This window comes from Chaetodon trifascialis, chromosome 7, assembly GCF_039877785.1.
Source record: "Chaetodon trifascialis isolate fChaTrf1 chromosome 7, fChaTrf1.hap1, whole genome shotgun sequence".
NCBI classification, from domain to species: Eukaryota; Metazoa; Chordata; class Actinopteri; order Chaetodontiformes; family Chaetodontidae; genus Chaetodon; species Chaetodon trifascialis.
The window spans coordinates 3,468,247-3,484,466 of NC_092062.1; the positions used below are offsets into that span (position 1 = coordinate 3,468,247).

Here is a 16,220-nt window from a genome sequence, read left to right on the forward strand (position 1 = left end):
TCAAAATAAGGAAACTGGTGGGCTGTTACGTTAACTAAAGTGTAACATGTATTATGCAAGCTATAATTTCATGTTTTCATGAAATAAATGTGTACAGAACATTTCACTCTCACAAGAATAGGAAACACAACCTACATACATTGAAAGATTTCAAGTCAGGTGTAGTTACAACCACTGGAGTTTCACAAGAATCCTCTGATAAAGAGATTTTACGCACTGCAGAGGCAGGACATGAGGCTTCCCACTATTGGTCTATGCTTATAAATAATTCTGGTCATAATAACACCACAGCCCTGAAAGCAATGTGGGAAAAAGATTTGGACATTTTTATTGAAGAACAAAATTGGGTTAAAATTACTGGTATTACTAAACATGTCTCCAGAGACATCAGAATAAGACTAATACAGTTTAAAATTCTCCACCAATATTACTGGTACCCTAGCAGGTTATTTAGATTAGGGCTGAAAGACACTCCAGAATGCTGGAGATGTGGCAGGGTGACAGGGGATCTAGTACATGCACTGTGGTCATGCCCAAAGGTACAGGCTTTCTGGACCAGGATTCATAATTATATCTCAGAGATAGCCGGGATACAAACTCTACAAACTCTGTCCCGAAATATACATACTAGGGAACCCTAAAGCCATCGACCACATGGTAAAACCTTTAGCTAACTGGTTCCAGACAAGCATCGTGTCCGGTGTTTTTTGTTTATTTTTCTTATTATTACCTTCCTACTTTTCTATTGTCAATTTGTATTCTATTCATCTGTGTCAACCTCTGTTTAAATGAATCATCTGTACATATGATTTCTCGATGTAGATAGGACGATGTGGCGATAGCGCTTCACAAGTGAGCACATAGACATTATAATACGGACACTATTTGAAGGATTATGATTCCTCATGCGACAGTGGTACAGTGGAAGTTGGACAAACCTTTATGCTGAAGTTCCTACTTCAGTCACACCAACACTGCCTTGGGCCTCCTGTTTTGTTGTATTTGTTGTGTTTCTGTTGGGTGATTGTGCCCACTGCTCTTTGTTTGTTTATGGTTAGAGGTAGTTTGTTTTTGTATTGCAAAAACAAAATCATAATAAAAGTTTAAATCATAAAAAAAAAGAATCCTCTGATTATTCTGAGGGAGAGGCACTTAATCAAGATGACTCTGCAGTTGAAACAGACATGCATGTTCGAGTAGTGATGTGGATGTCACTGAACTTGCCTGAAGTAACTGAGCAAAATTTTGCTGCAGCGTTGCTTAAGTTGGAGCATTCTACACAAGTGCCAGGCACAAAAATTGATGACTTCTTGGAGGAACTGCACTACTTGCTAAGTTCAGCAACATTACCCCTCTCCATTAACATTCTTGAAGGTGTTTTTCAGAAACATAGTCCCAAAACTGATAAGTCTGTGATAACAGAAGTAGCAACTGCTCTCTGTGCATCTAATCCATTGCTCAAAGCCATAGGGAAGGGTGGTCCCTTGAGCACATCTTATCTCTGCAAACAGTATTATAAAGAAAGCTTTTAGGTTGTAGAACCCATCGAGTACATACTTGATGCCAAGGAAAAAAGAAGTTTTCAGTATGTGCCTGTACTGAAGTCTTTGCAGCAGCTCTTTGACAGGAAAGATGTTGTAGTTAAGGTAGTTGAAAACCACAAAGCACAGCAGAGTAATAGGGTGACTGGTGAGCAACATACTTACAAATCTTCTCAGGATGGTTCATACTTCCAGGAAAACAGTTTTCTCTAAATCTGAGATACCCTCCAGAGCTAAAATATACCTTTGAAGCATTGCAGAAGATCATAATGGATCTAGATAGAAACAGACTATCCAGAAAGGTACATTGCTTTGCTGTTAGTAAAGTAATGGAGAAAAGCTGTTTGAGACTGCCCACTGATGGCTTAAAAACAGGTCTAAAAAATGTCCCTTAAATGTGGTTTGGATATGTTCTTTTGTTAACCCGTGTTTCTGTGAGTTCACCAGCACATTCAGGTACAAAACTTAATAAGTGCAAATGTTTAAGGGGAATGTGACTGGAGTCACATTCATTGTTAGTCATTGACTAATTTGGAAAATACAATTTTATGGCAATATCTACTGTTTGTCTTGTTTCTTTCTATGCTTGACACCAAGCAGTCTGTAAACTTTGTTGAAACTTAGTTTCAGTTACTATTCACTGCAAACCTTAAAGTGTTTACATTTAAATTGCATTGTTTGAATGACCTTAATTAAATCATGGAAAGTATTTCAATACTATTATATTTAGTCAGTCCCAGCCCTGGGAAACAAGTTAAATCAACCCCAATGAATTAATTGACCCAACCCAAGTAAATTGAGTTGGACCCAAACCTAGTAAATAAGTTCAATAAACCCTAATAAATGAGGTTGAACCTACGCAAGTGCGTCAAATTGGACTAACAAAATTGCTTAATGCTGAAAGAAAGCCATTTAATCATGTGGAAATACTTTCCATGATTTTTTTAAGTTCATTCGGAGAGGTTTTTTTTTTTGTTTTTTTTTTGAGTGTAATGCAGTAGAGATAAATATGCCACTAACAGGAATAAGAAAAATGCATAAGGTTGCATAAGTCTGTGACTGATTCCTGAGAGAATTATTGAAAATAAATAAATAAATAAGGAAGTAGAGGCAGCGATATCCAGACTTGTAGCTCCTGTGTGGGTCTGGCTGTTAGAGCCTACAGTTCTTATAGTGCAACTTCAGTGTCTTTTCATAAGATACCTTCCTGCCTGGTAAATGCCCACATCTATAAGCTCTCTCTATATAAGCAAGCTTTTCTGTCCTGATGACATCACTATGATATATCAGGGTTATTTTTCTCAGACTTGACTTCACAGGCTCAGTAGTACTGCCTATAACTGGTAAGATGATCTGGATGTGTAAACCTGGAGTCATGAAGCTTGGAGACCTAAAAGGAGCAGGTCTGTATGAGGCTGCACTGACCCATGTGGTTTTTAAAAGTTTGCATTAGCACCAGAGCTAAGATCTACAAGTAATTAGTAAAATGTGTAATGCAAGTAGATGGTCCAGTTAACTCAAAATGGTACAATGAAATTATTACAGTCCTGTTTAATTTAATCTATTAAATACTTTTGCTCCATTAGCAGCAATGATGGCTGATCATTTTGGCATTGAGAAAGATATTGCAAGTAGTCCCCTGATTGAACAATACATTTGCTTGGATTTTCGTGTTCTCAAAAGGATGACTGCTTATGATTTTGCTGAGAATATTCATGATCCCTAGACAGTAAGTTGTGTATGTTGTTTTTGGTGAACTGTGACTTATACTCTTGTGTCATCATCAGGCAAAAAGGTTCCATTTATGCACAAAAGCTGCAATTTAAAGATTCAGTTACATTAGGGAAATGAGCATTTATGGTTGTCAGAAAAGCCTCTGCTTTTTGAAAGAGCTCTCATAGAACCTGATCAGCAACCAGGATTCTGCTGAGATAACTAAATAGCACATACAGCAGGAGGAAGGGTTGGCTTGAGTGTATCAGCAGAGTAATAATGTCATACTGAAAATGTTAGGCAGTGTTGTGCAAATGCAAGAATATGAATATGTATACTTTCAATTGTAGTGACTCTGCGACTTTCTTTGAGTGCCTTCACTTCTGGTAAGGCTGCAAGAATAGAATAGAAAGTATTCAGTATAATGTATGTGTATTATTGAACATTACAGCCTTGAGGAGACTTAGTTTGGCATTTGAAGTATCTATCATGCTTACCAATCCTTTAATAGAACAGAATCTTACTAGACTTATCTGTTTATCTGTTTCCCTCTTCAGTAATGTTATTGACAGCTAATTACTGCTGCCTTTAGAACTAGTGATTAACTGAAAGGTGTTTTCTGATAAATGCTCCTCCTTAAATAAGATACACACACCTCTAATATTCCTGTATTATCTCCCAGTGCTTTTATGTCAGCTTTCCTGACAGCAGGCTTCAGTGGAGGCCCCTCTCCCTCTTTTATAGCCCATATTTTTCCCCTGACTTCCCACCATGCTCTCTCAGATGGCAGGGGAAGCTGTCAGCTTCAAAACACCCAGTCTGACCTGAAAACTCTAAAGCATCCCTTTCATACAGCTTCCCTGCTCTAGCCTCTCAGTCCCACCTATCACCACCACCAACTCCACCATGTCCCCAAAGCCTGTCCCTCTTCTGCCTGAATGCATCATTCTTCTTTTTGTTCATGGTCAGAATCATCAGCTGTCTGTGAAGTTTAAAGTTAAAGCAAACAAAATAGCTTCCTATTTTTTATTTATTTTTTTTAAATTAGAAACAAACACTTCACTTCATGATGTGCTTATCAGGCACAAGAGTACTTTCAGTGAGAGACTCATCCCACCAAAAGGACCTTGGACTTTTTCACTCCCTGTTAGACCACACATATTTATACTGCAGTTCACTGTTGACCTAATTCAATATAGAAAGCACATTCTTTCTGTATATATACTCTTTCCTACTGTAAATACTCTTTTTATCATGTATTTTTTGCTTTGTCTATGTGTATACTTATAGTTCTCAGTATATATATTTTGTTTATATATATATGTCTCTTTTTCGCTTCTAATTTTTTATTCTAATTTTATTCTTTTAAGGAGCACCTGCAACAAAAACAGTTTCCCTTCGGGGATCGATAAAGTAATTCTGATTCTGAATTCTGATTCTGAAAACCTCTCAAATAATCATGAATGCAAACCTTGGGTACCACCCTGTTTCTTCCTCAGACTTGATGTACAAAGTGGAGAAAAATACAGGTTATAATACAAACAATAAATACATAATGAGGACAAGATGTTTGAAGTACCCTCTTCAGATCTGGGAGCTTACTGCTTAATGAATTCATGGGTCTAGGTGTGTGCTGATGGTGTTGCTTCCCCCCTCTCTTTGCTGTACCTCATTTCTCCCCCAGAGCTGTCAGATTTACTTCCAATTAACGTATATCTGTTCTAGTCCAGCGACTCAACACAAGCACTGCTGCCGCTGCCGCTCCCAGCTCCAACTCCTTCCTATTTTTTCTGCTGTTGCTATGGCGTCTGTCTTCTTCCTGTGAGGGGCTGATTGCCTGAATGTTGTTTAGCTCTCTACTGGCAAATTAAGTCTCCCTCTTTTCCAATATGGGAAAGGTAAACAGCGCAGATTAAAATATTCAGAGTTGGTTGCAGTGCTTAGTTTCTAAGTTTATTCAATGTTGTGATTCACTGTGGAGGGGTATATGCACATATCTAAATTTATATATGATCAGCATTTTAATATACACATTGTTTATGTAACACTTTATTAATTTCCAAACTATACGAATAAATCAAAATCAGAAAGCTATGGTACAATACCATTGGTCACTGTACCCAGATGTACTTATAGCCTTAATATTACAAGTGCACTAGATCCTCAGTAGCACAACTGTTGTAATTGTTTGCTGAACAGACAAAGAAATGTCACATTTCAGTTAAAATTCTTATGAAGAGGAAAGTCAATCAAGTTCATGGTTGCTTTTTGTGCTTGTTCCACTTGTCCCTTGTAGAAACTTCTATATCGGAGTACTCATACTTTGTTTTTTCTACACATATATACCACTTGATTTCAAGATGGCACCGCACAAGTGGCAGGCAGTCACAGCAGCTCCTGGCCTGCCCTCTGGACAACATCGGAGATGTGGGTGAGAGCAGGATGTTAGCCAAGCTGACATCGATCATGGACAATCCATCCCACCCCCTGCATGAGATGGTGGAGCTTAAGCAGCTCCTTCAGTAGCAGACTGCTGCATCCACTCTGTAAGAAGAATGCTACTGCATGTCCCAACAGTTGTCAGACTGTATAACTCCAGCATCATGTAATGTACTGTGTTGATGCCCCCCCCCCCCATAATCCCACTATTATTTATTTATTTTTTGCACTGCTGTTATGTACATGTTTACATTATCCATTACATCTTGTGCAATTTTGAATTAAATTGTTGTATTTTTTTTTTTCAATTGTGCAACAACACTGTATATAATATCCATATTGGCAACAGCATTCTTAGAAACTGTACATATTTTACATCTACATAGACTTGTGCTATTCAAATTTCTTTTCATGCAACACCGTTTCTGCTATTGAAATTTCAGCATAGGGCATTGACAGTTTTCTCTTAAGAATATTGACAATAGTATTTTTATGGGCAGTAGTATTTCTTAAGGCAAAGTATTTTTATAATCCATAAATAATGTACATAGTTGATATTTTACTCTGTATCCTGTATCCTGTATACTCTTTATCTTGACCCTTCTGTGCCACAGTTTTTGTTCATTTTGCTTTTTTAATACTTGCTGAATGTAATGAATGACTTAATTTCCCGGTATGGGATCAATTAACTGTTACCTTACCTTATCTTATTTAATATTGCTTTCCAAAAAAGTTTAGTGAAAACTGCTACCTGGACTGTGTTCATTTTCAATGTTATACAACTTTCATTTACTCTGATTGATTGATTGCTTGATAGATCTGAGTATCTAGCATTCCATGTTACAAAAGTGACAGAAAGAACATGGTGTCTCAGGCAGTTTAACTTGAATAGATTAAAATTGATGACCATTACATAAATCTATTGTATTCTTAAATTGTTATGTTATGTTTAGGAACATGGGGAGTATCAGAACAAGAAAATCTTAAAAGTGAAATTTGCAGTGGGGAAATATGTTTCCAGCCAGCGGGTCTCACCAAATCGTATATTTGGCCAGAAAATGTGCCTCGGCTCCCTAATAAATAACACAAAGTTCAAAGCGTCCATGGTTAGGGGAACGTTAGGGTCATTGGATGGTTGGAGCAGTTGCTGTGGGCATCTAATGTTGCCGCAGGTGGGTTAACATTAGAGTCAATTAAAAACCTGGTGCCTCACTACACAGACACCAAAGGGTACGTTTGTGTGTCTATTGAGACGCTGGTGGCTTTGACAAAATGTCAGTATTGTACAACCTGGGAATGAGAACAGATTGGAGACACAGCTCTGTTAAGGGTCTTTACAGCAACATGACATGAGACAGCAAGACAGATGGCATATATGCTGCCACAGTCATGGAAAAAGAAGCAGAAGCAAGCCAAAAAGGATTTGCAATTGTACAATGTGAAATCTGGCCAACAGCCTGCTGTCATAAAAAGAGAAGAACTGCACATGAACTTCAGTTTGGAGCATTTAAAACACAAACATTTCTCTCTCTCTCTCTCTCTCTCTCTCTCTTTTCAGTGCTCCAGGGACAGTCCAACTTGCGTAGTTAGAAATTTTAATTTGGACCACAGAGAAATTTTAGTGTGTGTCCAGTCATGGTGCCAACACATTGGATGTGGGGGACTGGCAAGAAAGATAATTTAATCAACGATCTGGACTTGGTTTCTAGAAAGAGCCTGGATGTTTTCTCTCTTTTTATTTTTAACAATGAATCTGAGTTTTAGAAAGATAATTTAATCAGCAGTCTGGACTTGGTTTCTAGAAAGAGCCTGGATGTTTTTTTTCTGCTGGTCATGTCTCAAGTTAAAGTCAAATCAGCTTTAGTTATATCCTTTTACCAATTAAGTTCGGTTAAGTATGGATCAAAGCTAAAAGCAATGATCAATTTTTATTTTAATTTTGTTATCACATTCTAAGCCACACCTTAAAGGGTTTATAAATCCAGGAAAGTTTTATCACTGATAAAAAATCATTTACTAATGCTTTATAGATTAGCCACATTAAAAAATATTTAAAAAATATATACAAAAAAATATTGTAATAACATAGTTACATAGTTAATGGATGGTTAATGGTTGGTAAGCCATTCATTAATACTCAAGCCTCTGTAACTTTCTATTAAACCATCAAATCTGCTGTTAAAATGGTAAATGAGTAGTTAATAAAAGTGGCCTTCCTCATGAACTCATTCCTATTAAGGGCTTATAACTGAACTTTACTACTACCATCAGTCCAAAGTTGTACCTCAACCAACTTCTTTTTCAAGGGGATTTTGGTTACTACTGTATTAATATGGCTGTGGATATTTATGATCCCCAAAGGAAGAATCCAAATGTTTTCAGGGCCTCCTCCTTGTTATGGATCTGGTCTCAAGCATTAGTTTTTTCCTCCTTTCTGATACTGCATTTTCCTCCATTCTCATTCAGCAGGTTGGAGCGGGAGGGAGGCGGACTGATCCACTCAGCTCGGCTTCTTTAGCCACCTCATGCTCTACTCCTAAGAGTAAGACTTACTACTACTAACTAAGACTATTGTCTTAGTTCCATGCTGCTCGCAACTTGCTACCTAGTGATCGCTCATCTCTGGTCCCGCTCAGTGTTGCCAGGTGTACGATAATTATCGTATTTGTACGATAATTTTGCCCTCTGTACGATCTACGATCAATAATCCCAAAAAAGGCCAATATACGATAATTTGACCATTCCGTGAAAGTGTGGTTGTAATCGGTTGTAATCAGCCTGTCGCAACTGTCTGTCCGATTTTTTTTGTGAACCCTGAAGGCATCTCTTTCCATATGACAAGTTTCAAGCCAATTGTGCTCTTCTAAATGTGAGCTTGCCTCAGAACAACGGTAATGATTGGCTGAATAGTCCGCTGCGCCCGCCCCATGAGTGAGGAAATGAAAAAAAAAAGAAAAGAAGAAGAAAAAGAGCCGACCTGGTCTGGAAGAAGTGAAGCGCGGAAAAGAAAATGAGAGAACCTGAAGGAGGAGGAGGAGGAGGAGGAGGAGAAGGAAGAGGAGAAGGAGAAGGAGAAGGAGAGGCTAAGAAAACGGCGGGGCAGAGTCGAAGTAAGCAGCATCGCCTACAAACTTACAGAAAAGAGTGGGAGAGCCAATTTGCTGGGTGGTTGAGACCTGTTGCTGGCTTGGAAAGCAAAGCTTTTTGCCGGTGCTGCAAGACAGAGCTGGTGGCCGAAATAACTGTGTTAAAAAACCACAGCAAATCCAAAAAACACAAAGAGAAAGAAAAGATAATAGCGCCAACACAAAAATCCATAACACAATGCCTGCAAAGAGTGTCAGAAAAGGAGAAGCTGGAAACAGCGGTAAAGACTGCAGAGGTCAAGCTGGTGGGGTTTTTAGCAGAGCACAACATCGCAATGAGGGCCACAGACCATCTGGTGGATGTTATCAAGGACATATTTAGTGACTCAAAAACTGCACAAAACATGTTACTTGGCCGCACAAAGGCAACTGCCATAGCAAAGCATGTTATTGGTGACTGCTATTTTGAGAGTCGATCAGAAATCCTGATGAGAAAAAAATTCAGCATCCTAACTGATGAATCAACCGACATTGGAAATGTCAAAACGCTCTGTGTTGTGGTTCGTTTTTTTTACAAGAGTACAAACAGGGTTCAGACCCGCTTTTGGAAGCTGGTGCAGGCACTTTTAAGTTTGTATAAGTGTAGTTTTTGTTTATTTTATGAATTGTTGTCATTTTGAGGACAGAGATAATGTTGTTGTTGTTATCTTGGTTACCTCTTTTCCAGGTTATCATATAGCCAGGTTATATGCACTTTATTTTATTTATTTTTTCCACAATATCTTTGAGTTTTTAGCAGCATAGCAATGAGAAATACAGTCTTTGACATTCCTGCAACATGTCATACAACATACATTAGCTGCCTTATTATGTTCAGAACAGAACATAAAACAAAAAAATCACATAGAACTGCACTTTATTTTAAGTTAGAACCTTGTGCAGGCACTTTTAAGTTTGCATAAGTGCAGTTTTTGTTTATTTTATGAATTGTTGTCATTTTGAGGACAGAGACAATGTTGTTTCGCTGAAAATAAAACTTCAATACGTGAAGCCAGATCTTTATTTCCTTGTCAGTTATCATGAATACTATTTACCTTTTAAACCTGGTGCTATGTCTATTTCCTAACATTGGGTGGTCCTCCAGGCCTCATGATTTGGCTCATTAGTTCTTTGATCCATTCTGTACTGACGCAAAGCCGTGAGTGCCTGTTAGACGCTATTCAACACTAGAGTGACTATAGCGCATCAATAGACTTGTTTAGTTTGATTATGACGGGTGTACGATAATTTCCCTCAAAATACGATAATTTTATGTCTCTGGTACGATAATCCTACATTTCCCACCTGGCAACACTGGTCCCGCTCCTCTTGCCTCCTGTGTTTTTTCCAGTGCCATTGTTTGTACATCGCTCTGAGCTTTTCATAGTTGCTTTTGGTTCTGCCATTAGTTAGGCATTTTCTCCCAGTGCATGGTGATGTTCTCTTTATTTTGTACTTTCAGGCATCATTAGTTTTCCTTGTCATCTTTGTTTTATGTACTTTTTCCGTTATGGTGATTCTCAGTTTTTACTCTTTAGCAAACAAATCTTTCTCCTTGCCAAAGGTATATTTTTGTTACTCCTTTTGTTAATAAATCTGGTTTTTAATCATCTCTGCTACTGGGTCCTGGCCTTCCTTTGACTGAACTGTAACACTCCTGACTTTTCCTTCAGGGCAAAAGTCCATATACAGATGCAAAACATGTACACAGCACATTTTTGCTTTCCAGAGGACGGCTCATGACAGCTCCAAGAGCTTTTCTAGAGCAGTCAGTTTTCTAATCTAATATATATTTCATTCTCCTTGACTTGACAGCTGCTTTTGTCACTATTGACCACCTCATTCTCCTCAAGCGCCTCCGTGAAAATATTGGACTCTCAAACTCTGCCCTAGACTGGTTTACATCCTACCTCTCTGTGAGGTCCCACTTTGTCAGCATGGGCTCTGCAAAATCTATAACCATTCCTTGCTCCTGCTGTGTCCCTCAAAGGTCTGTACTTGGTCCACTACTTTTCATTATAGGCCAGGCACCTTCTTATCTTAAAGAGCTCATAGTACCTTATTGCCCTACTCGAACACTGCGTTCCCAGAATGCAGGTCTACTTATGGTTCCTAAAGTCTCAAAAAGCAGAACAGGAGTCAGAGCATTTAGCTATCAAGCTCCTCTCCTGTGGAACCATCTTCCAGTCTTTGTCCGGGAGGCAGACACTGTCTCTACATTTAAGAGTAGGCTTAAAACTTTCCTTTTTGATAAAGCTTATAGTTAGGGCTGGCTCAGGTTTGTCCTGGACCAGCCCCTAGTTATGCTGCTATAGGATTAGACTGTCGGGGTACATCCAAAGATACACCGAGCTCCTCTGTCCTTCTGTCCCTCTCCATCCGCACGCTTTCATGTCCTACCACGGCGTGTTACTAACTTAGCTCCTTCCCCGGAGTCTCTGTGCTTTGTCGTCTTGCAGGTTCCCATGGACAGTGGCTGAATCTGGATTGTGGATTGCAGCTGCGTCTCCTGCCTTGGCCCTGCCTGACATCCACTGCAACTGCTACTGCTATTATTACATCCACTGTCACTGTTACTGTGATTGCATGTCTGTCTCTCTGTCTCTCTCTCTCTCTCTCTATCTGACTGCCTTTCTGTCTGTCTGTCTGTCTGTCTGTCTGTCTGTCTGTCTGTCTGTCTGTCTGAGGTTTCTGCCTGTTAAAAGGAAGTTTTTCCTCGCCACTGTCGCCAAGTGCTTGCTCATGGGGGAATTGTTGGTTTCTTTGTAGATAAAAGAGCTTGGTCTGTACCAGCTCTATATGGAAAGTGTCCTGAGACAACTTCTGTTGTGATTTGGCGCTATACAAATAAAATTGAATTGAATTGAATTATATATATACTCCCCCTTGGTCATGTCATCAGCCAGTATGGAATTTCATTCCACTGCTATGCCAATGACACCCAATTGTACCTCAGGACTGATTCAACTGGTTTGTCACCATCAACAGCAATACCACTCTCAACACTCATTACCTGCCTGGAGGAGATAAAGGCGTGGATGAGCCAGAACTTCCTCCATCTCAACTGCTTTAAATCTTAAGCCATTGTAACCCACATGGTTACTAAACCAATATTTGTGATTTAAATGTAGTACCTCAGCTTCACCACTTGGTGGCGCACCACCCCTATGCGTAACATCAGACGCATTGAACGTGATCTCGGTCTGACCTGTGCGTGGTCACACAGGTGACAGGTCTGCACCGAGCGCCATCTCAGAGCTGAGCCACTGAGCAGAGCACTCGCACATGGAACGAGCTGACGAACCGGGGTATGTAATGTGACGAAAACCACGCAAAATAATCATTAATACTCGAGCAGTATCTTCATAAGTGTTCTGTTTATTAGGGAAAGTCGAGTGAGTGTGCATGAGCGAGAGCGGAGCCGAGTTTCACCCTGTAAGCCTCTGAGAACTCTGGTAAGAGAAATGCTATGTTACTGGGCTAGGCCTCAGGTTAGCTGTTGGTGTTCCTGTTACTGAAGCATGTTCATAAAACCAGTCGGAGTCCATGATATGTTTCCTTAATGTTTTAAACCTACTCTGGTACCTGTGGTATCATTGTGTACTCTGTAAACAAGCTGTAAAAAGATCGCTAACGACCTAGCGCGAAGCTAATGGCAATCGCGGCTAATCGCTGCTAAGCTAACTCTGGGTTTTACCTGCAAAAGGTGATGTGAATGCTAATTGTGAGGCTATACAAGCTAATGTGCTACTAGCTGGTTAAGCTAATGAGCCTTTACTGTGATTAATGATGAGAAATGGAGACAGCTATGGTACAGAAATGTGGTTATTTGGTACCAGTTCATGTTAATTATTTTCGTGGTCATTGAAATTAATGTATTGGGTGTTTTGCACTAAAGTTGGTTAAATATATATGTTGTTAAAAAAGAATAAGTTAATATTGTAACTTTATGGTAAAAATACTTATATTGTACTGTAAAAATATGTAGACTCATTTAAAGCATTTAAATGCAGTGTATCCTTTATTTGGGTGCATATATGAAAGAAATAGAGTGAAAAGTGGAAGTAAAAAGATGTAATTGAATAGAGAGTAATGATTATTTGTTCTACACTCTATGTGTAGACTGGTTTTCCTTTTGGGTTTTGTTGATGGATTAAGACTTCATTCCAATTCCGGACCGAGGAGGTTCGGTGGCGAGCCATAAGGACAAGCGATTCAGATGGAATGGTGCACGGTCTGGCCAGCTGTGGGATCCACTCCGAGGACCTTCTGACATCAACTCACTTCACTTGTGATACAGATAAGAACATAACACAAAAATCTACCCGGGTAGTAACCTTATGGCAGGGGGGAACCTTCAGGGCCTTCTAGGCCTTCAGAGAAGGCCTTAAAAAAATCTGGACCAAAAAATATAAGTATTAAATTATTATATATAATCTATCTAATTTAATTTAATACAATACATTAATACATTTTCTCTAATCTATGTTCTAAAGTGAAGTTTACTGTCAAGTTCACATCAGCAATGAAAGGGTTACTGTCCTGAAACATATTATCCAATCAGAATCTTCCGTCTCTATCAAAGCCCGGTTAGCTGGCTCATTAATTGGTTAGGACTTCATGAATCCAGGGGAAGGCCAAGCTATGTGTTTTGGTTTGGAGAGTGATGGGAAAATTGACCAATCACGGTTTGATTTTAAGTGGGCGGGACAAAAACAAAAGATCATAGGCCTTCATGAAGTCCGAAAGGCGGGCAGAGTGGTGAGAGCGGTGAGAGACAATTAAATGGCGGAAGACGAGAACGAAGTTGTGGCTAGCTTGTTAGCATCGCCTTTTTCAAGGCGGCCTTTCCTCTGTGGAGTGCTCTTTCTCGGCTCTGAAGCACATCAAGACGCACGCCAGAAACAGTACTGGACAGGATCGCCTGGGAGCTTTGGCACTGATGTCCATAGAAAAAGGACTTCTTTTGGAGCTCAAGTCAAAGGACAAACTTTATGACGCTGCCATCACCCACTTCACAAAGAAAGACCGACGAATGGACTTTGTTTTCATGTAAGGAAGGCCTATGTTGCAAGCCACCTTGATTATTATTTCAAGTGATTAATTCGGGCCAAGTGGACATTCAGTAATTTGTATTTATTGCGGAGGTTGTCTGTAAAAAAATCCAGCGCAATTTGCGCCTTTAATTCCTTTGCCTTTAATTCAATATGTAAACTTATCAAACTTATCAGAAGTGTGTGGTTGGACTTTTGTTTTTTAGAGGGTTTTTACCCCCCCCCCATGGCTCCCCCCTTTCTGTCCCTTTCCGAGAATTAAGGAGGTGTAGTGGAACCTATGAAAATTGTGACTTTTGCATGGAGAGGTATTTGCACTTCAATTCAACTTTAAAAAAAACTCCAGCTACCAGCTTTGTGTAACTTTTTCTATATTGTGCATTTGAAATTGTATAGTTTGACGATGCTCGTGAATTTATTTGTCAATGTGTGTATGGCTTGCTGTGCGCCGTGATTTATAGCGCTGTCCATGGTGATGAAGCCTCGGTGTCGGTGTCAGCAGTGTCACGTTCTGGATTACCTCATTTTATATTTCCAGATTTTGGCTTATGTTTATTTAATGTAGCCTCCAGTTTTATGAAGGTACTGTTGAGAATGTTTCTTGTTGCGGAGAATATTATTGATGTTATGGTCTATTTGTTTACATTCTTGTCATCGTTAATTAAAGGATTGCAGTTGTTGAACGCTTTCAATTCATCGTACTGTTTCTTTTTTTCCGCAATGATTTCTTTTCTTGGCAGTGAGGGCTGAGGTGAAGGCCCAGCTGTAGTGCTCACAGTTCGCCACTGCCTTATGGACTGAACATTGAACATTACACACCCGGAACACGAACGGAAACTGAACCGAACTCTAACCTTCTACAAAGAAGGAAGGACATTTTCTTTTGAACTTTTAAAAAAAAAAAAAATATTTTATTTTATTTTATTTTATTATTTTTCTACCATTTTGAAAGAGCTCTATTTTTCTGTATATTTTATTTTCATTCACTGCAAAATAATTACTGTTGTGGCAATAAATTGTCAACTGTTGACCTCATGGTATCGTACTCGTCTAACTATTACCAGCTCTCCGAACCTAGCAAGAATGTTAGTGTCATTTGTTGTTGCTAATCAGACTACAGGCGCTACACCATACTTATTGGCACCCCCTCCAGGTCCAATCATCCTCCATAACCACCATCACCTTTTCTGGACAAAACATCCCCATTGCATCTGCTGTCATCAACCTTGGTGTGAGACTGGACCCTCACCTAACCTTTGAGAACCACATCAACATCTGTGTAAATCCTGCTTCTTCCACTTAAGGAACATTGCCAGACTCCGGCCCTCCCTCACCGTATCTGATGCTGAGAAGCTCATCCACTCCTTCATCTCCTCCAGGCTGGACTACTGCAATGCCCTCCTCATTGGGACCCCCAGCAAAAGTCTCCACAAGTTACAACTAATTCAGAACACTGCTGCCAGGATCCTACTCAGAGTCAGAAAACATGAACACATCACCCTAGTACTCTGCACACTTCACTGGCTTCCTATCACTGCCAGAATAAATTACAAAATCGCTCTCATCACCCATCAGTGCATTTATGGAAATGCCCCACCATACCTTAGAGAACTCATCACCCAGCAAACCCCAACCCGGAATACACGCTCTGAATATCCAGACCTCCTCCACACTCCCAGAACCAAGCTCCGGACAATGGGAGATCGGGCCTTCTGCACTGCTGCACCACGTCTGCAGAACTCCCTGCCCAGTCACCACAGGACCCCACAGACCGTGGATGCTTTTAAAAACCACTTAAAGACTTTTCTCTTTAAAGAGGCTTTTAATATACTTTAAGTACAGTTTTTACATTTTTTATGTTTTTACTGTAATGTGTGCTGTAGCACTTTGAGATTCCGTGGAATGAAAAGTGCATTATCAATAAAATGTATTCTTCTTCTTCTTCTTCTTCTTCTTATTATTATTATTATTATTATTATTATTATTATATTTTATTGTGGGGGATTATGGACTTTGCAGATTGGTAGGGATACTGGCAGGGTTTAAAATTTTTGGTCTTCTTGCAAAACCATTGCATTTGCCATGTATTAAAAGTGAACACTGTTGTTATACAACGCTAAGTTCCCAACACTGTCAGTGTTTTCCTTGAAGATATACTCTTGGGAAACTGAGCACTGATCAAAATCCACAGTAATGATGAAATCCTCCAGGAATAGCAGGAAGAAGGCTTTGTTTACAGTAGATGTATCATTTATGTTTGTGCTTTCAGAGTATGAATATCATTACATCTGAGTGTGCCTATAAAGAGATATATGTAGTTTAAGATTTGGTCAGATTATATCTGATTT

The 16,220-nt window shown here is 39.4% G+C and overlaps 1 long non-coding RNA gene across 1 annotated transcript; it reads left to right on the plus strand.

The window, feature by feature from the left end:
- Positions 1-12,083: 12,083 nt before the first annotated feature.
- LOC139333374 (uncharacterized) lies at positions 12,084-13,142 on the plus strand. Its single transcript, XR_011602329.1, has 3 exons — positions 12,084-12,126; positions 12,204-12,273; positions 12,941-13,142. It is a non-coding gene; the product is annotated as an uncharacterized lncRNA (long non-coding RNA).
- Positions 13,143-16,220: the final 3,078 nt, after the last annotated feature.